The sequence below is a fragment of the Pipistrellus hanaki genome, assembly GCF_964339955.1.
Source record: "Pipistrellus hanaki genome assembly, chromosome: 12".
Lineage (NCBI taxonomy): Eukaryota > Metazoa > Chordata > Mammalia > Chiroptera > Vespertilionidae > Pipistrellus > Pipistrellus hanaki.
The window spans coordinates 6921599-6942807 of NC_140514.1; the positions used below are offsets into that span (position 1 = coordinate 6921599).

The 21209-nt window shown below is 40.0% G+C and overlaps 1 protein-coding gene across 4 annotated transcripts in view; it reads left to right on the forward strand.

Moving 5' to 3' along the window:
- The window catches only part of TDRD15 (tudor domain containing 15), a 545892-nt gene that overhangs the window by 523707 nt on the left and 976 nt on the right, over nucleotides 1–21209 (forward strand). For all 4 annotated transcript variants that reach the window (XR_014796493.1, XR_014796495.1, XR_014796496.1 and 1 more), the window contains one exon: nucleotides 20474–20584. The gene's annotated coding sequence lies outside the window, so the exon portion shown is untranslated. The remainder of the gene's footprint in view (nucleotides 1–20473; nucleotides 20585–21209) is intronic.

The window sequence follows — 21209 nt, forward strand, 5'->3', positions numbered from 1 at the left end:
ACAGTGCTAACTTATGCCATAATTACTCCTATTAAAGAATAAATGAGGTCAAAAATACTTTCCAAGTTTCAGCAAAACACAGATTCTTGTAGGTCAATGATTACAAAAACTAAAATGCATGTATGCCTAAAGTAAACGTGGTTCTATACATGATACTAAAATGATACCTTCACCCTCCATGCCTACAGATGATCCCTTTCCTTTCATATTATTTAGTTACTGATAGTGACCAAATGTATTACATGTGGGTCAATTGTTGCATCTCAGAATAATCATCTATTACTTGGGGCCACTAATAGCCTAGTTCATAAGACCTGAGGGAATATTTTATTAACAGGATGAGAAAGCCATAGCCAGGGTTACTCTGGTTCAAATTAAAATGCCGTTTTGTTGTTGTTCATCATTATGTGTGTTGAATATTGTGTCTTTACCTAAGGGATTATGTGAGGTTTGTAATATTTATAAAGGGAACAGCTACTCATCTCAGGGCCATTTCGAGAGCATGCATTATTTATTTCCTGATCTACCCCCTCCAACGTTCAATATCTTTTAAGAACTGTGATTAATAAAACATTCCAATTTGAACAGTGTGGGTTCTATTCACAAAACATGGTTATTCAACCCATCTTTCTGCAGACATCACCAGGGAGAGTACTTATCACCAAGAAAATGCATAATCAACATCAGATATTTTGAATTAATGATTCTAGGGAGAAGGTTCATTAAACTCTTTGCTCCATCCCTAAGCGGGACTTCTCAATTAAGTGTGAAGAGATTGGGAAATAGAAGGGACTTGCACATTAAAAATGGTGTGTCAAGCTCAGTTAATGCTGTGCTAAAGCCTTCCATTCAAGATCTGTCAAGAAATCATTATGTTTTTCTTTTTTTTCTCTGAGTTTTTTAGAACTGAGGTTTAATGTATTATTAATAGAAGAAAAGGGGTAAGCAACACCAGACAGTGATTGTGTAGTGAGGCAGCAGTTTCAGGTTTGGGTGGAGTGCTAAGGGCCTGCCTTCTTTAATGAGCAGAGGTGCTGGGGGTGGACAGGGTCTGTGCTAATGTGAGCCCAACAAAGTGGGTCAGAGCCCCTGCTCCGTGGGGAAGCGTGTCCAAAGAGCAATTTCTTTGGGTCTCATTTCACAAGAATCACAGTACCGAACCCATAGGAGCATTCAGTGTTGCTACGTTTGGGGAGTCAACTGGCATTTTGTGTTCTATTTAGACATAGAGCTGAAATGCAGCAAGTGAATCAATCCAACAGGCTGTTATCAAGTACTGGTACATACCTTGTTCCCTCTGCTGATCTCTCTGCTCAGGAGAGACAGGAAAAGAGGAAATGGGCCCTGCCCACAAGACCTTTGCCATAGGAATGTGGAAGTCACAGGTGTGGTAAAGCTTTTGCTGGACACTAAAGGACAAAATTTTTGTTGTTGTTGTTTTGTTTTTAAATCTTGAATTCCCTCTGTGCTGACCACAAAAACTCTTTATCTATATGCTGATAAAGCCACCCAACTCTTAGAGAACTTTAGAATTTTAAAATAATTTGAATTCCTCTTATGCAATCATCTAAAAATGATTACATAGTTATTATTTTATTTTATTTTATTATTATTATTTTTTTTAGTCCATCAATGCCAAATCCCTTTAACCTGAATCTGTTTATATTAGTCTGCTCTGAATATCACACAAAGAAAGCCTGCTGGCATTATGTAGCCTAAGGTTTTATCTAAGAATGCTACTCTCATAATAGTTTTTTTTTTTAAGTACATAAGTAAGGGTTTAATATTTTCAGAAAGTATTTAAAAGTATTTCCTATGAATATCTCATTTTACATACACTATGGTATGAATTTTTATAAATAATATATATGGTGATTGATCATTTTGACATATGAAGGCAGTGAGCAATTTGACCAAGTTTTCATTGCCAGTCAATAGTGGAGGCTGGATTTAAACAAAATTTTCAGCCCCTCCATTATGCTTCCCTAATGGGCTAGCAGCTGTATTGATTAATCTCTTCCAATAAACACATTGAAACTTAAAAATAGATAATATTCTTGGTGCAGCCACTATAGAGAAGGTTGCTCATCAAATCAAAAATATATCTATCATCTAATCCAGCAATCCAGAAATGAAAACAGGATATCTGTACTTCCAGAATCATTGCAAAACTATTTCCAATAGCAAGATATGAAAACAACAACCTAAGGGTTTGTTAATAAACGAATGGACAAAGAAGCTGTGATACATATATAGGGTGTCCCAAAAAATGTATACATGCGCTTTGAATAATTATAAAGACAGTGTTAACATACATTTCCTTTTCAAACCTGAGTTATCAGCTGTGAAAGTGTATATTCATTTTTTTTTTGGAATACCCTGTATATATTGGAATATTATTAAGCCACAAGAAAGAATGACATCCTGCCATCTTAGATAACAAGGAAAGACCTTGAGGACATTGTACTAAATGAAAGAGTCACAGAAAAATAAATACTGCATAGAAATTAAAAAAAAATAAAAAGGCAAACTCATAGAAACAGATTAAAAAACTGGTTGCCAGGGACTGGGGGTTGGGAAATCAGGAAGGGCCAACAAGAGGGTGTGAACTTCCAGCTGTAACATGAATAAGGCCTGAGGATCTCATGTATAACAAGGCTTCAGTTGTTGGTAACACTGTCTTGCAGAATTAAAATTTTAAAAGAGTAAAACTTAAATGTTCTTACACCCATGAAAAGAGATAAATATGTGAAATAATGGATGTGTTAATGAACTAAATTGGAGGAATCTTTTTATAATGCATAGAGTATATATACTTTAAAAACCTTACAACTGTATATGTTGACTATACCTCAACGACGCTGAAATAAATACCTTTGCACATTTACTATGAAAAAATAATAACCCTCATTGTTTTGCAAGATTGAATATTCAACACATGTACACATCACACGCACAAAAGTCTGCCAGATGGTTGCAGATGCTGTCTATGTCGCAGATCCTATAAAAGGGAGAAAGAGGAGATTTTATACATTGATCAATGCCACCTCACTCTCTTTACCAGAGACTTGTGTTTGTTAGAATAGTTACTTTCCAGAGAAATGGCCTGGGGCAGACTCATCACTGACAAGATATCTAGTTTTTTATGATTTCATAGATGGTCCTCCTAAGCATCCATTTGCAAAATGACTTTGATTAAAAAATTCAACTTATTTCCCCATTCAGACAGAGCATTTTCTGTGGTACTGACGATTTCACACAGCCATGATGCCCAAGAACATCAGCTTCTGGACGAACTGAAGTGGCTGGAGAGCCATGATGCCTGAAATCAATCATGGGCACAGCTGGGACTCCTCGAGCTGTCAGGGAATGGAATAGAGTCAGTGCTGCTTGGGTGAGCTCCTGACCTGGAGGCCAAGGCCCATCAGCATGAGTCTGTTAGGGTGAACCCACAGCTGCACAGTGGTTTGATCCTAAACCATTCCAACATGACTAGAGAAGGTCTCGATCACTATCACAAAACGCCAGAGAGCTACAAGGTCAGTCAGCACGTGATCCAAAGTAAAACAAGCACAGGACTGTCTATCAACCTTTCCCACATGGTCAAGGTTGCATCACCCTGTCACAGGACTCCTGCATGAGACTGGACAGGAGGGAGTCTCTCTGCCCATCACATCACTTTGGATGTTGTCTTGCTTTAACTGGTTTTGTCAGTTCAGCCAACACTTCTGACCTGTCAATGGAACAAGGCCCTTACGGCCCAGGGAGATGGTATGAACAGAACAGGCAGCAGAAAAAGATCCAAGCCCATAACTTTAGATTGCTTTCCTTGTTAGATAACCAAATTAAAAACACACACTCAGGCTTCAGTGCTCTTTCCCCACAAGACACTGGAGAGTCTGAAGGAAGTTGGAAGCCCAAGTCAAGATCTATAAACCAGGTTGTAGCCCTGAGCCATTTCTGCCCCAGGCTAATTCTGTCAAGGGGATGTTTCCAAGGAGATAATATTTCTCCATCTTCTATTTTCCAAGTTCCCAGGATTCTCTCTGCCTTCGCAATCTACCCCCAACTCTAGGTTTGTGGGTTTTTTTTTGTTTGTTTGTTTGTTTTTCCATTTGCTTTTTTTTTTTTTCCCATATAATCTTATTTCTGGAAAATACTAAAGACATGTATTCATTCATTCATCACAGATACTGAATACCAGTGAGTTTAGAATTTTTTAGGCTTGTGAGGGAAATTGTAATAATCTGGTATTTTATTCTTTCAGAGTCTAAGCAGGGACTGATGCTTTGACTTTTGAAAGTGCTTATACATGTGACTTGGGAGTTAAATGAGTTGATATCACAGTGAACATATAGAAATTATAAAGTTACTTTCAATTCTGATAGTCATTTATCACATCCAAGAACCCTGTGTTGGAGGAGCAAGGGAAATAAATTCTCCAACCTCTTTCTCCTCTTCTCTCCAACCTCCTGCTGATTTCAACTAATAGTTCAATCCAAACTGAAGCAAGAAAGCAGGGGGCCTGGTTAAAGCATTCCTTAGACATCAGCCTCCTGGAGTTCAGAGAAGGACAGAACAGAGGGAAGCAAGAAAAGCTGATCTTAAAGAGCACACACATCCTAAAGGTGTTTGGAAGGCTTGATTAGACAGGACTGGCTTCAGAACGTTAATATATCTTCTATGACTGATTGCCTCAAATCTCGGTTCTTAAACTTCTTTTTCTATGTTCACTCCACAGCTGATTTTATCAAATCCCATGGCTTTAAATTCCATCTATATTCTGATGACCCTCAATTTTTTCTTGACCTCATCCTGAGTCTCAACTGTGAACTTGACATCTCCATGAGGATGTCTCAAATGTCACCTACCAGCTCTAGGAATCTAATCTATGCGTCAACCCTTCTTCCTTTAAAATCTGACTCATCCTTCCCTATTCCCTATATCAGCAAGTGACAACAGCATTCCTCCAGTTGCTCACTTCAAAAGTCAGTGAGTCATCCTTAAATTCTTTTTTTCCCCTCACTCCTCATTATGAGACTATATTCACAATATCCCCTAACTTTAGCTACATCTTTCCTCCTACACAAATACTGAGTTCAAGATTAGATCAGGGTAAATGCCACAAAATGTCTTTGCTGTATTTCTGTGACCTCCTATACCCAGCATAGTTATTTCTTCACTAGTGGCCCAGTGCACTAATTCATGCACATTGAAAAGGAATTAATTAGAAGAAATATTTAATATGACTGTTTGCCCTTTCTCTATAATAGAAGTATCAGAGATTAAAGAAAAGTAGTAAAATGTATGTGAAAATAATATATAAATTTACTAATAATAACAACTTGATATAACAACAAAGACATGACATAAAAACAAAAAAAACATGATATAAAAACAAAAAAAAACATGATATAAAAACAACATTGATTACAAAAGCATTTGGGGTATATAGTTTGATCTTTGATGGCCGCATTTATAGTCTGAAAGGCTGACAACTATCTGTCATTCAGAGAATTTGTCAAAACTTCTGCCTGCTGTCAGGATTCAGGGTGCAGGTGAACAGTATTTGGGGCTGTCAGGAAGCCAACAGCAAGCTGACCAAGGCCGATTCCATGAGGGCTTCTGCCTCCCTATGTCACGGTCCAGAATATGGGTATCAGTCTCCCTCCTCCTATAAGGGTTAGGGGTGTGGGTGAACAGGATTTGGGGCTGTTACAGAGCCCACAGCAAGGTCTGGGTTAGTGCTTATCATAGCTATCGTCTGGTCATCTAGTTGTTGGTCGTTCTGATCATTACGCCGTAATGGTCACTGGGCTTTTATTGTATAGGATAGAGCAATAACTGGTGTCTTTTAGAAGGCCCTTTTGGCTTCCCATCTGTCAAACATGCAGTATTACCCACTAAAGATGCCAAGTGAATGAATGACCCCAGAGATAAAAATGCACTTGCTGAGTAAATGATCCCAGAGGTGTAATGAAAATTAAGAAGCCTGGTGTGCCTAACTTAAGGACAAATTTAGAGTTACAGAGAAATTAGTTTCATGTATGCAAAGATCTCAACAATATTTCCTCTTTACACAAGATTTCACTTTCAAAAGGGAAAGTGGACCCACCTAGCAGAGTGCTTGACCCTGATGTTGAAAGACATCACTGATTTTCAGAGATTCCCAGATGTGCATGACTTCATCAAAATGTCAAGGTATTTGTATTAAAGAATGGATGTAATTATTCATGCCTTAGCTCTAGTCTTTACTGTTTGAATCTAAAGATTAGATTTCTCATTCTCCTTGCATCTTAGTTTCCTCATCTGTGAAATTAAGATAATGTCCCTTAAATCACAGGGTTTTTTCATGAAGTAAGAAAATAGCTATGAATTTCTTTGATAAAAAATAACTTTTTAATCTATGAAGTATGCAGCTATATGTGCAGAATTGTCATTGTAGTGTATAGTTATCATCTTTCTGTTAACACAACTCCCTTCTTCTTTAATCTAGTAAATAAATCTCCCCATTTAATAACCAAAATTGCCTCTGACCTGCCAGGATAGTACCACTTATCTGTGCCCCTGAACTTCTCTTCCTTCCCCATGAGGGGGGATTTGCAACTCATAATATACCAATCCAAATTCTTCCCCAGGATTTTTGAAACAAAATGAGAGGAAATTGTATTTTGCTCTGATTACCTGAAATTTAGGTTATTTAAATTTACACTCAGTCATCTAAAAAAAAAAAAAAAAAAAAAAAACACGCAAACAACTCAGTTCTATCTGCTATAGACTGAAGGATTGTGTCCCTTTCCCCAATTCATATGTTAATACCTAGTTCCTGATTGAGGATATTTGGATGTGGGCCTTTGGGAGCTGGGTAGGTCATATGGGTGGTGCCCTCATGATTGGGATTTGTGTCCAATAAAAGAGACTCCAGAGGTCTCCCTTGTACCTTTCACCTTGTTAAGACACAGAGGGAAGTCAGCCATTTTTGAACCAGAATGCAGGTCCTTATCAGACACCGAATCTCCTGATGCCTTGACCTTGGAGTTTCAGCTTCTAGAATTGTGAAAAATAATTCTCTATTGTTTATAAGCCAGCCAGTATATGGTATTCTATTATATCAGCAAATGGACTAAAACCAGATCTTATGGCAGTAAGTTACTCCATTTAGACTAAGAAGCAGGAAGAATGAGCTGATAGTAAGAGAAAAGAAAGAAGTGGGCAGAAAGAATACGTAGATATGAAAATGAAGATTAAGGTAGACATCCTTGGATACCCACATTAATTAGATCCCTTTTCCCTCAAAACCCTATATGCTTTTCTCAAGTTCTATTTGTTAATTTTTAAAAATGTGTTATTATAATCTGTTTATGGGAGGCATGGGAATTCTAATAAGCAATTATAATTTCTATTAGTCTGGTTATCCAGGGAAAATTACAAACAACCCAAAGCTCAAGAGATGCCTGGGGCAGGCTCCTTGACCTTCTCCCAACCACTGGCTTCAGTGCTCACATACAAATCTAAAGCCCAGAAGACAAGTTTTGATTAGAGATATTGATGAAGGTATCATTACAATTAAAATGGCAAGAGTGGTAATTAAAATTGCAAAAGTGGATTAGATTTCCTGGGAAATGCAGAGTGAATAGGCCTGTGGTTTGTAGATAAAACCATTGGGATACTAACATTTAAGGCATGGGCAGGAAAATAGGTGCCAGTGAAAAATAGAGTGATCAAGAGTATTAAATCCATCAAAATTCAGTTGGATAAAGTGTTCATTGCATTTACCAGTTAGAAAGTCACTGAGATGTCAGTCAAAGTGCAGCATCAGTGGAGTGAGAAGAGAAGTCAATTGCTCTGAGTTGCAGACTGAAGGTGAGGTAAACAAATGAATGCAGCCAATGAAGCATACGATTCCTAGGAGATTGGCTTTAAAGCGCACAGGAGAGAGGATAGCCAGGCTTTGAGAGGAAGAAGTTTTAAGCCTCCTGGGCAGCAATGACTATGATACTGATGGTGGCTTCCAGTGTCTGGGAATAGTAGTGTTGGTGGCCCAAACTGTAGGGTTTAGGGCCAGTGTGCTGTTTGGTATTGGCATCCTCACCATATCAGGTCTGCAAGTAAAAAACAGTGGGCAGTTGAGGGCAGTTTGAGCATATTCTTGTTCCATAACTCTGATTCTGGTTCTAATTCACCTCTCTTTTCTGTTCAAATCATCCAGAGTTAGTTTACTTATTATTATTATTATTATTATTATTATTATTATTTATAAATGAGCACATCTACCAATAGCTTGGTCTTTGGTGTCTACAGCAGTGAAAACTAAGATTGATTAATTTAGGAATTGACAGCTCAAACTCTCTCAGTAATCCAAAAGTAAATTTGTGTTCTCATCAGTCTATGTTGTTTTATTTTGTTTATTTCACTGTTTTATCTTCTCTTACCCCTAACCCCCTAACTCTTACCTCTCTCTCCTTGAAAGTTTATTTCTCAACAGGAAAATCATCTGTTTTTCCACCACCACCCTCAACTGCCCACTGTTTTTCAACTGCCCAAGTAAATAACCAATGAATGAACTAAGCAATTCAATATAGTTCTCAATAATTTATTGATCCTTCTTTTTGTCAGTGGTGTGAGAATAACAGGTTAATATTCCCATAACCCCGGAGTTCACAGGATAGCTAGGTAGTCTGTAAGAACCATGAGGAGGATAGAGTGATCAAGAGTATTAAGTCCATCAAAATTCAGTTGGATAAAGTGTTCATTGCATTTACCTGTTAGAAAGTCCCTCAGATGGGCTCTCCCAAGATAGTTGAGAGCCTCATATCACTCAGTTCCTAGGAGCACGTCAGGACCTTGAATAGACTGGAGCAACCATGCATCCCGAGTGGATGGAATAGCAATGAAATCTCAAAGAAACTTAGTTGGGGGCTCCCTGCCTTCTTTGTTATTTATAGGGTTTCCAGAAACCACATGGATATCTTAAAAGCACACACAAAAACCCTTATCTTCTTAGTACTGATCTGATGATGTTATGACTTTTCAATTAACCAAAGCACCTCAATATATTTAATGAGAACTTGGTCTTATTTGCTCGGCACTTTAATTAGCAATGTATAAAAAAGGGTATACTCACTCACTTATTTAACAAGGCTAGATTAGACAATGCTATGTAGCACAAAATTCTAAATTTCAGTGACTTAGCAAAACAAAGTTTATTTCCCTCTTCTACAATCTGCTGCAAGCTAATGGGACTCTTCTTCTCCCAGTGATCCAAAGTACTCTATTTCTGACATTTTCATGTCAACATGTGGCCTTCAAGATTTCCACTTCCGGAGAAGAAAAAATCAGAGGGTCATGCTTTATCTCTGAAATGTATTGGCTCTGAAGTGATACATGTCACTTCAGCTCATGTTTTATTTGATAAAGCCAGCCATCTTTCCCTGCTAGAAGGAAAGAGGGCTGAGAAATATGGAGGAGCTCATGAAATATATGATTTCTATTACTGTCTCTACCTAAACATTTTTGGGAAGTGGGAACTAACTCTTAAAAAGCTGAGGAAATATAAAACAACATTCATTTTCTCATGCCTTTGATGATTCATTTTTATAAGTGCTATGTATCTAACTCTGCATTTAGGGTTGAAATAGAGACAAGAGACCAACCAATCATCTATCTATCTATCTATCTATCTACCTACCTATCTACCTATCTATCTTTCTATATATCATCTATATATTTATTTTACAATCTCCAGGGGTACTAAGACAATATCTGCTTAGTAAATTCTTGTTGCATTGTACATCCTTTAGATTTTTGCTCAGCTCTTCCCTCTCAAGAAAGCATTCCCTGATCATCTTTTCTAATATTTCACGGTACTCAAGCACTTGTTTTTGTTGCAATTTAGTTTTCTCCAAGGGACTTATTACTATATCTGCTACATATATTTCTCCTGTCTTATTCCCCACAATTCATGGTAACTCAGGAGAGGAAAATACTTTGTTTTTGTTTTGTTTTTATTTTTAAATTCAGTGCTGTTTCAAAGCTTCCCCAATAATACCTAGAATATAGTAGGCTCAATACGTATCTGTTGACTTATATCACTGAAGAAAATCATCAAAGCAGAAAAGTGGAAGGGATGATCCATGAGGTGTGGGGGACAGCATTACTTTTAAAGGTCAAGGAAGGGCTGGGGTGGAACTGGGTAGTAGTTGGGCTGGTGATCACAGAGGCTTTGCTGGAAGAGTCCTTCAAAGTGTGGTGTTGCCATGAAGATATGTGAGCAAATGGCAGAGGAGAAGCACTGTGTTCCCTCTGTGACTAAATGCTTCCCTCACCAGCTCTCAAGAGGGACGTGAAATTCTTGTATTAGAGTCAGTTACATGGCTTCAGGGGTCTCCTCCCTGGTCCCAGGACTGTGGGGATGCTGGGAAGACATGCAAACATCTGTGTTTCAGAGACCAAGTACAGCAGGAATGCATTAATGTGAGTAAGCTCAGGGTGCAGAGGCAGGTTACAAAGGTGGCTATTGCTAATTTTGTTTATCTCTTTGTTTTTGAGAGAACTCAGCTAAGTAAGTGAAGCAGAACTAAAACACACTAATAGGATGCCTGAAAATGGTAAAGACCTAAGTATCTCTCAAGGGCCGGAGCAAATGTCGCCTTCTCTCTTGATCATCCCCACCACCACCACCACCCCGCCTCCCAGAAGCACAAGCAGCATTCTCTACACAGGTGAATTTGCCAAAAGATAATCAGTTGCTCAATGTGAAAAGTGGAAGATGTGTTGAAAAAATAAAATACATGTACTGGTTTTAGGCTAACAGTTTTTTAACACATTGCCATGCTTTTTTTGTGACTCAGTGCCTAGAACATAGTCAGCACTCAGTAAATGCTCATTGGTTGAAATGTGTAGGCACAAAACATTCATTATTATCTCTTTTGAAAGTCATTTTCCTAAATCAGAAGCCTGAGCAGCAGCATTCTGTAAGATGGTAACATGCCTTTGGAAAGCACTAAGTGGTATATTCAGCTCTTGTTTCAAATTTATTGTTCACAGACAGTAGGTATGCATTAACTGATTTTATTTTTACACTAGAATCCTGGGCCCTTTGTACGAGATGGAGAAGTTAATTGACAGTTAACTCATTCTGATGACAACTTCGGTGTGCTTGAGGGACGTATTTTCATAAATTGCTGCATTTTTTGATAGGTTTTACCATGACTGGTTTACTTATAGATGGTTATTACACTCTGGCAGGATTCACTGCCCCTGCTCGGCACAGATGATGGGGTAGAAGCTCATGCTTTCTTACTTCTTAGCAACAATGGTAATAACAACGTATGTGCCGTGTGTGTTTTCACAGAGCAGCAAAGAGAGAAGAAACCCAAGAGAGCCCACACTGCCGTCAGAGCATTTACTGTGAAACTAGAACAAAATACTGTAATTTCAATGATGCCTTTAAAAGCATCTTGCCTTACAGGGAGGCACTGAAGAAAACACATCCATTAGACATGAATTTTTGTGCGATCTACGAGCAGGCTTCTCCCTAACGGAAGCCAGTAATGTTCCCAGGCTGTTTACTGCCTGGAAGCAGTTAGGACTGGTTTGCTAAATCCCAAGGAACTGTATCCCCAGTGGTATGCGGACACCGATGCTGAGCGCTCTGGCCTGGCTTTCATTCTCAATGCCAATGCTGACTGGAGCGTTAGAAGAATCACTACCCTTCTCATAAGCCTCTGTTCTCTCGTCTTTAAAAAGAGAGGTTTCTGATTCTGGGGAATGCGGATGTCTATTGCATTCCTCTTTGAGAATGATGAAGTCTCAGGCAGTGTAAGTGATGAGGAGGGAGGCGTTGGAAAAGTATGATGCTTCAATATGTGAACAGCAGAAGAGGAGGCAGTTGGGTCTGCCCCAAGAAGGGGTGAAGTCCTGACTGGTAGAGCTTTCTCACTTCATGAGAGGAGACGGGAACTGTCAAAACAGACAATGCTCCAGGACTCCCAAGTACAGAAGAGAGCCTCGGCAGGTGGTTTTCCATCTTTGAAAGTTCCTTATTCAACTCTTACAACCCAGGACTAAACGATCGTTGTAATCAATAGCATTTTTATTATCCCAGTTTGATTTAGAAAGATTAATTAGAGAACAGTTATTTTGCTTGAAATTTTTAATCAAAAATGCCATCACCCATCTACCTGCCTTCTTAAGAAAGGACAAAAGGCACAGGCGCGGTTCAACCTTCCTCAGTAGCCAGCTGAAGAACATTCACACCATGATGGGCTGGGGATGTCGCTGGGTCACCGGTCAGCTGCCCCTGCACCAGGCCTTCCCATTCCGGGATCCATTAGAGTGGGAATACCAGAATCTCCTCCCTGGACTCTCCAATTTGTTCACAAGCACTAGTATATTTATGCTTATGCACATGTGCATTAGAAAGACTTCAGTATTTTCCTTAGAACATCCCAGAGGTCCATGGTCAAGTTGTTGGGAAACACTGAACTACCCTAAATGGCCCAGAGAACGATGCTTTGGTGACTGAAGACCCATATTAAACCGATGTCACCGCCTTCATCACCTAAGCACACAGCGCATGAAAACAGACTATGTCTTAAAACATGGACAAAGAGCTACCCTACCAGCTATCTGCCTTGGTGTCTTAAAGTTTTCTGATAAACAACTGAATGGCACAGAGGTTAATTGACTAGCAAAAACCCACATGTTAACGTTCCATGATCTTTTTTCTCCCTTATAAGCTCATGGAATCTCCCAATATGAATATTTGCTGCCTTGGGTGCCATTAGTCACCTTGAAATTTGCCTTATTATCCGTCACTTCAAGTAACTTACACTGTGTGTATACTTCTTTGGGCAGAGGCACAATGTAATATCATGACCTGGCATTTGAGGCATTTTTTTTAATTCAATTACATTGTAACTGGTAAGAATAATGGCAATTAGCAATGTAAAATGTAGAAGTAATTAATAACCCCATAAGCACGTGCTAGACCTGTGCAAAGCCAGCCCCCACCTCTAGTCAGCCTCTCTGTATGCCAGCCCCTCCATCGCGGTCATTATGATCCTCTAAATTCCAAAACTGCAAACATGGCACTTACTTACAGTATGATTTATTACACCGAACCCACGCTCTGCTGAGCCCCTCTGGTTTATTATTAATAAGGTACCTGTGAGGTCACCATCAAATCTCCACAAGATACAAGGTTCCAGAGATCTAGCGAAAAAATAATAATCTTAGCTGGCGGGGAAAACAGGAGTTCTCCTGAATCTGAGTCCAGCGCATCTCACCAAGTTAAATAAAAAATATGCACTGATAGTTTTGTGTGTGGAGCATCATGTTTTGCAAGTGTTTTATTTTTAACCCCAATGAAAAATTATGCTGCTGTGCATAAAAATCACCTAGATAATCAGCTACCTTTATTTCCAGTGGGATTTCAGAATTCACTCTTGTTATTATAGAAAACATATGTGGTTACAAATTAATAAAATACTTCTTCTAGGTACCGGGAGATGTTAGGCAAGATTGGAGACTGGATATTTACCAGGGGGTAAGCGAGAACCCTTGTAACTGAGAAAATGCCAGGTTTTTCCATGTTTTAAATAAATAAATAAAATTGATCTAGAGTGGAGGCAAATTAAGGGATGTTCCAGAAATGTGTGGCTAAATTTCAAGATACACCTAGCTGAAAATTATTCTGAATTTACTAGGCTGCTATTATGGTCCAGTAATGTGTTGTTAACAAGGAGGAAATGTTTTATCCCCAGATCTTGTCCGTAAGTTCACAGTCCAGTTGGAAAAATCAAACACAATATTTAGGGAACAGCTAGTCACTGGCTGCATCTTATGCTGAGTAGCAGAGGAGGGCAGGAGTATTCAGGGCAGGTTTTCGGGAGGAGAAAAGGCTTGAACTTCATCTGGAGGTTAAGCATTGGGGGGCAGGGGCAATAGACAAAGGACAGGAGTGGCTGTGAAGAAATGGAGGAGGGGAAGGAGAGTGAACCATGAGAGAAGGATGCCACCCATTCAAAGCCTACATTTCTGAGTTGTTTGAAGTTGTGAACATTAATATATAGATATGTGACAGAAGTGAGCAAAACAGGTACAAAGTGAAGTTACATGTACCTGCTGAGTGGGAGAGGGAGAGGGAAGATAGATAGATAGATAGATAGATAGATAGATAGATAGATAGATATTATAAGAAACTTGTGTCTCACAATTATGGAGGCTGACAAGTTCCAAGATCTGCGATCAGCATGCTGGAACCCAGAAAAGTTAGTTAGTTCCTGTTCCAGCCCAAAGGCAGGAAGGAACCAGTGTCCCAGCTCATGGCAGTTGTTGGGAAGAGTTTCCTCTTCCTCAGGGGACGGTCAGCCTCTCTGTTTTATTCACCCTCTGGCTGCCTTGATGAGGCTCACCCACATGAGAAAGAGCACCCTGTTCAGTCCACAGGCTCAGGTATTAGTCTCAGCTAGAAACAGCCTCAGAGACACCCAAGCTACACCCAACCAAATGCCTGGCCCCTTGTGGCCCAGTCAGGCTGACACAGAATTACCCATCCCAGGGATAAACACTCAGGAACGGCGGGCAATCAGGTATGAATGGATAAATGCTCTGACAGTGGGGAGGAAGGAATTCCGCTAATTCAGAGTGTGTTTTGTGCCAATACCTTGGGAGATGTTTGCCTTCGCGCATCCTGTGCACCGAGAGAGAAGCCCAGTGAAGAGTTGATATTTGCAAATATTTTCCCTGCAATCCACATTTTCTTTCCACTGTTTTCTGCACATAAATCTGGATACGAGGCATCAGCTAAATACTCAATTTTCTCATCTTTAATGTTGTGTTAATCTTTTGCTGACCCCATAGTGCCTCTTGTGAGCCTCAGGTAGAAATGACAAAACCTGCCTCAGCAATCAGTCCTTCAAGGCTGGAGAGAAATGTCCACAAAGTATAATTTTAATGTTTAGTGCAAGGTTGTCATCTATCAGGCCCCACATATTATCTCGGCTTAAAAGACTTCTCCATCCACTGTGCTGACCCAGCTCACGTTGGCGCCGGTGAGATGATGAAAGAAGGCCATAGTGTGCACCCGAGCATATAGTTATCTTCCTGACTTCTTTCCCAAAGCTTTCCTTCACGATTAGCAAAGCAGGAGATGGAAAGCTGTCAAATCGTTTCCATTGACGGAGACACAGGAGGCTAACCCAGATGGTAGAGGGACAAAATGTGGTTGCACAAGCTAGAGATTTGCTCCTTATGTTTCTACATAATTAATTTCTGAATTTTCCAAATTAGCCATGTGTTTCAGATGTTGTTTCTTCCAGGGTTAAGTCCATTCTCTTAAAAATGTGTGTGTGTGTGTGTGTGTGTGTGTGTGTGTGTGTGTGTTTAAAGATAGATCTTTCTCTGCCTAGAGCTTCTTCAACACAGCATGTATAATTCTATGGCAACACAGGTAATGTCTCAACTACTAATACCGGGCGTAAGAGGGACATCAGAGGTTCATGCCCAGGTTTTCATCTCAACTTAAGGAGATGAAATAGAGTTTCAATATTTTGAAATGTAGATTGACAAATTAATGTGAAACAAAATAAAACAATTGGAAGTAGCACAGAATCCAGATGATCTTAGGTACGTTTTCTCAAAGCTAAGGGTGATCACATTGTTTTGTACAACCTTGACTTAGCCGGTGAGCTGTGCTGAGGTCTGCAGAACATACTACAAAGATGAAAACCCTGGGAGCACGCTGCGCAGGGAATACAACATAAAGAAAACAAAGTGGCCCTGACTGGTTTGGCTCAGTGGATAGAGCATTGGCCTGTGGACTGAGGGTCCCAGGTTCGATTCTGGTCAAGAGCATGTGCCTTAGTTGTGGGCACATCCCCAGTGGGGGCTGTGCAAGAGGCAGCTGATCAATGTTTCTCTCTCATTGATGTTTCTAACTCTCTATCCTTTTCCCTTCCTCTCTGTAAAATAAATCAATAAAATGTATTTTTAAAGTGATTTTACACCCTCTCCCATCTATCCTAACTCCTTTCAGAATTCTATTTGTTATTTATTTTTAATTGTATATTTTCTTTTCTATGCAACTCACTCCCACCCCATTCCACCAAATGTAAGCCCTACAAGTTTATGAACATTGTGTCTCTTATTCATACGTACATTTTCAGAATCTAGAACAGTACCTGGGATAAAGTAGGTCTCTAGGAAACATAATCGCATTAATTGACCAAAACCACTCAAAACCTAGCAATATATTTCCTAGAGAATCAGGTTTAATGTCCATAGGCCTGCAATGAACCCCACCCCACTCAGAAGTTTGGCGTTTCTAAAGGCTTGACCGGCAGCCGAGATCCCCCATAATTCCAGGACTCCTGCACCACGAATGGCCAGTCTGCACGCTTCTGCCTGGCTGCCAGGCATCACAGCTCCAACAATCTCTAAGCGTAGTTTCCTATCCTCATCTCAGTGTAGCACACACCACCTCTGCAAGTCTTCTTTGCCATAGAGACCAAAATAAACCACTATAGTGATCCACCCAGGCATTTGGTGGCTTCGCTGTCTACCAGGGGTTCACTGAATAAATTTCATGTCATCCATAGAGGAGTAGAAAAATCATATATATGAATATCGTCACAAAGAGTTACAATCAAACCGAGGAGCCCTGAAATTGCAGACTCTATTGGTAATGCAAAGTGTAGCAATCAAATGATCAACCTGAATTTTATGTTATGAATGCTAACTGGCAATCAGCTTGGGGCCAATTAGAAAAACTGAAGAATTAAAACAAATCAATTCCATTGAATTTACCTCAGATCAGACGGCTGCCAGCTAAGTGCCCTGTGGGGTAGATTTGCCCCTCCCCCATTATATAACTAATGGATGAGTTTCCACCTCAGTGCCTGGTGCAGTGGCTGACAGGCCCTGGGGGTGGGAACACTGGGAATTACATTGCTGGGACCGTGAGTGGTAGAAAGCTCTAGATATCCTCAGTGGAAAGGATGGCAGAGCCAATCCATTCTTCAAATAAAAATTCAATATAGTTTACAGACACCCCCATCTAACTTCACTATGCAATAGTTAATTTCATGATGAGGCAAATTCCAAAATGCTTTGATATTGGTAACCACATTCATAAAGAGCATTGCTGATTTTGAGTGGAGAATAGAATCCTATACAGGGATTGCTCTTCTCTCTGGGGAAAAATGCTCTTAGCAACTCTCTTGGGGACCCTTACATCTTCAGAACTATGGTTTTGTGGTTCTTTTGTCATTGGTGGCACTGAGGGTGGAATCAATTATGAGATTCATCTATAACTCAGTGACCCTTCTGATTGATGGCACATATGCAATTGGAGTTTATGCAAATGTCATATAATTACAATGGTAGTAAAAAAGAATGCAGCTGCCTTTTATGGAGTATTTACTCTCTGCCAGTTGCATCTAGACATTATTTTATTTTAAACATAATTATCAAGTTAAGAAAATAAAGGCCCTGATGATTTATGACACCATAATATATAGGCTTCATTAATTGCTCTTAAAGTAAGTAGTTCTTTAAAGCTGATAGTCATGATGTTGCCAGTAGAAATAGATTTCCTTTATAGTCATGAGGAAAATATTTTGTGAACCCAAGTATAGGAGGACGCAGTGTAGCGGTAAGATTTATTGGAGCAGAAACAAAGCACTGTCGCAAGTGCCTATTATTCCAACAAGCTTTGAAGAGAGCAGGCTTTCTTTCAAACCAACCAATCTCTTTCTTGGCTCTCCTAGGCTTATGCTGGGGCCTCCCCCTTACCAATCTCTTTTCTGGATTTTCTGGGGGTTTGTATCCCTTATCCAATCTGATTCTTTTCCAGATTTTTTTCAGGCAAGACTTCAACTCTTTATGTCATCACTTTGGTTCCTACTGCACATGCCTCAAAATTCTGCTTCATCGTTGGGTTTCTATTGCACATGTGTCTACCTCCACCTGCTTCCTCTTGTTCTCTACTGTGCATGTGCCTAGCAAAGGAATTTCCCCACCTTTTTATTCTCCCCACCATGACCCCACTCCTGTGGAGTCCATGAATAATGCAATTTCCTAGAGAATCAGGTTTAATGTCCAATCTGGCTCCCTAGTTTATTAGTCTTAATATCTAGTCCTATTTCTTCCCTTTCTGTATTAATAACTAGCTAGGTAAATGTGTCAACAAGGATAGCATTTGCCATTGTGAATTTGGGCTTTAGAGACATATATGGTGTGTTGAAATCATAACTCCATCATTTGCTAAGTGTTTAGCTGAAGGCAAGATTTAACTTTCTACACCCTAGTTTCCTCATCTGCAAAACAAGGATGGCAATAATAGGTACCTCAAAGAATTGTTGCATAGTTGATGCAAGAATTATGATTCTCACAGTGCCTGCCTCATACAAATATTGTGTCATTTGTTATCATTATTATGCACTCACTCACATATTCATTCTTTCAATATCTATGATGGAATACTTCTGTGCTGGACACTAGAAATGATCAGTGCTACTCTTCTAGGTGGCCATTGATGCCATCTCAGTAATGCCAGGATAATTAAGCCCTCCTCAAAAATACACACTTCATTTGAAAGAGCTGAAAGCTTTAAAACTCATCGTTAATGATCTATTTCCACTCTTCCAATATGGTAGCTACTAGCCACATGTGGCTATTTAAAGTTAATTGAAATGAAATTAAAATCAAAACCGAGTCCCTCGGTTGTGCTATCCACATTTCATATGGAACATTTTCATCATCACAGAAACTTGAATTGGACAGCACTAGATACCTTTAATTATTTCTCACTAAAGTGCAAGCAACCAAGACATCATTCATTATTTATACCTTTGCATCAAAGTATGTTCAGATCCTTTTCTAAAACCATGTTTTGATACGGAGACAGGGGAAGGGAACATGAAGGCCCTGCGGGGAAATCCTTTGGCTTTTCCCATTTTAAAAATATTCAACTTCTGTGCTATGTGCATACACTTAGAGCATATAAAATTAAGTCTGCAGGCCTGGCACCTCTGAAAGAAGGCCCCCTGTGCTTCCCCATCCTACCATTTTCATTGGCACTCCACTGTTTGGCATTCCCCCAGGATACTGATGTGAGCTCACCTCACTCATGAGGAAAGACATCAGCCCGAGAACAAAAGCTCTTGAGTCAAGATGGGAAATCAATCTCAGAGAACTTGGTTGGAGTGAGATTGTCTGAAACGCTCCCGTGCCCTGGGGTTGAGTTCCCCTTCCCATCTATCAGAAGTGGCACAAACATCGAGAGGCTTTGATAAGCTGAGGACCTGATTTCAGAAATGGACCCAACTGCACATGCATACACCCTTAACTATCCACACACACAAACGACAAAGCACTAACACCCAAAGAAGCCAGCAGCTCTGCTTCAACAGATCTTCCTCTCCACATGAAAGCAAAACTCATCGCTTCCCAGGTTAGAACAGCTGAGACCCATCAACCCACGGAAAACAATTTGCTTGGAGCAGAAGCTGTCACCGGCTATTACCACGTGGAACGTGACAGGCTGCTGCAGACCTCGGCTCCCTGATTGGGGCAGGCCTGCTCCCATTTGACTTGACAGCTGTGGACATTGGAATAATGCAAAACATAACCTAATCAACAGACTGTAGAAAATCTGAGAGCTGAAGACAGATGTTCAACTGCCTTCACCACCTTTCATATTTATATTTATGGGGGGAGGAACATGTGACCAGTCAATCCTTTGAAGAGGCCTGCTTTACTATCCGCTTAATGATGGGGTGAGTTTGGAGTTCTCAGGCAAACTGTGGTCCTCAAATGGCCTAAAGCTAAGCTCATCTGGTGGCAGATGAGCCTGTGCTGAGTTTGCCTGTGTTTCATAAGACGATCTGTGCCCTTCACCTGACTAGTATTTTTAGCTACCTCATTCGACTTCACAATTCTTTACCAGACCAGCCTGCCAATGTCAGCTCTACAGCTAGCGACGGCATGCAATCAGCAGATGCCAATCATTGCCAGGTTGAAGATAAGTACCCCCCCCCCCAATCTCACTTGAAAACAGATGATTTATCTTTCTTTATTTGGAATCTACAGAGATCTCCAAGAAATCTCAGAAAAAAAGAAGCACTATATCATCTGCTCCAGTGTCTGGTATCAGGAAATGACTTTAATATGTTAACTATCACTCATAATCTGACCTGCCTGCACAGAGCTGGCATATGAATCAAAGGGGTGAAAGGACTCAGTCATGGTGTCTTCTTTAAGGACCCCACAGGGAGTTATGTTGACTGTGGAAAACTAAAGAACTCTTGCCTGGACTTCAGTCCAGTCCCATAATTCCACTCAGGAAAGTGGTCCAGGTATAGATAAATAGATTATTCACTCATTAACTAGAGAAACTGGAAATGTAAAAATTTTATATGACATCTAATTCTTAAGTATTAATAATTATATTTTCCCCAACATTGCATAGGTCCATGGTGTGGAGGCCAAACATGGTGTGACTATATCTCCAATTTTTCAAGCCTTGACTTCAAGGAGTTTAGATTTACTGAATTTTACAAAACATCATTTCTCATAAGAGGTAAGGGTTTTAAAAGGCTGTTTCTGAAAGGCAGCAAGGCTGAGTGGAATGATGACTGGGCTAACATCGGCAGCTGGTGCTCTGCCCAGCTCTCCTGTTTACAAGCTGAGTGGCTTTGGACAAATCACATAAATAGTCAGCCTCTGACTACCTCAATTGGGGTCTCACATGCCAAATCTATTTCATGTTTTTTGAATATAAAATAGTGACATGCTTTTGAAACTGCAAAAAGTCCTACTCTAGGGAAATATTACCTATTGTTAATTTTTCAATGGGTCATCAACAGAAATGATCAGCACTTATCATTTATGCCACTCCCTTCTCCTTTTTAAGGTTTCCCATGTCTGCAAGTGAGAAGGGACAGAGAGGAAGACACCTTATTCCGAGACCTTCCTCATTTCTTGGTCTGGTCCCACATACATGGACTCTGTGCTTTCGGATGCCCTGGAGCATCTCTCTATCCTTCCAATAAATTATCTCCCCCTCCCATTGCTGATAGCTTAATGTTTTTGCCCTTGCAAACACATGACTGAGAACACCCATTGTTGCTGCCCTCTGGGATAGTTTGAATAAACTGTTCTCGGCATTTTGGTGAATGATTCGGTACTAAGCACCCACTCACTCC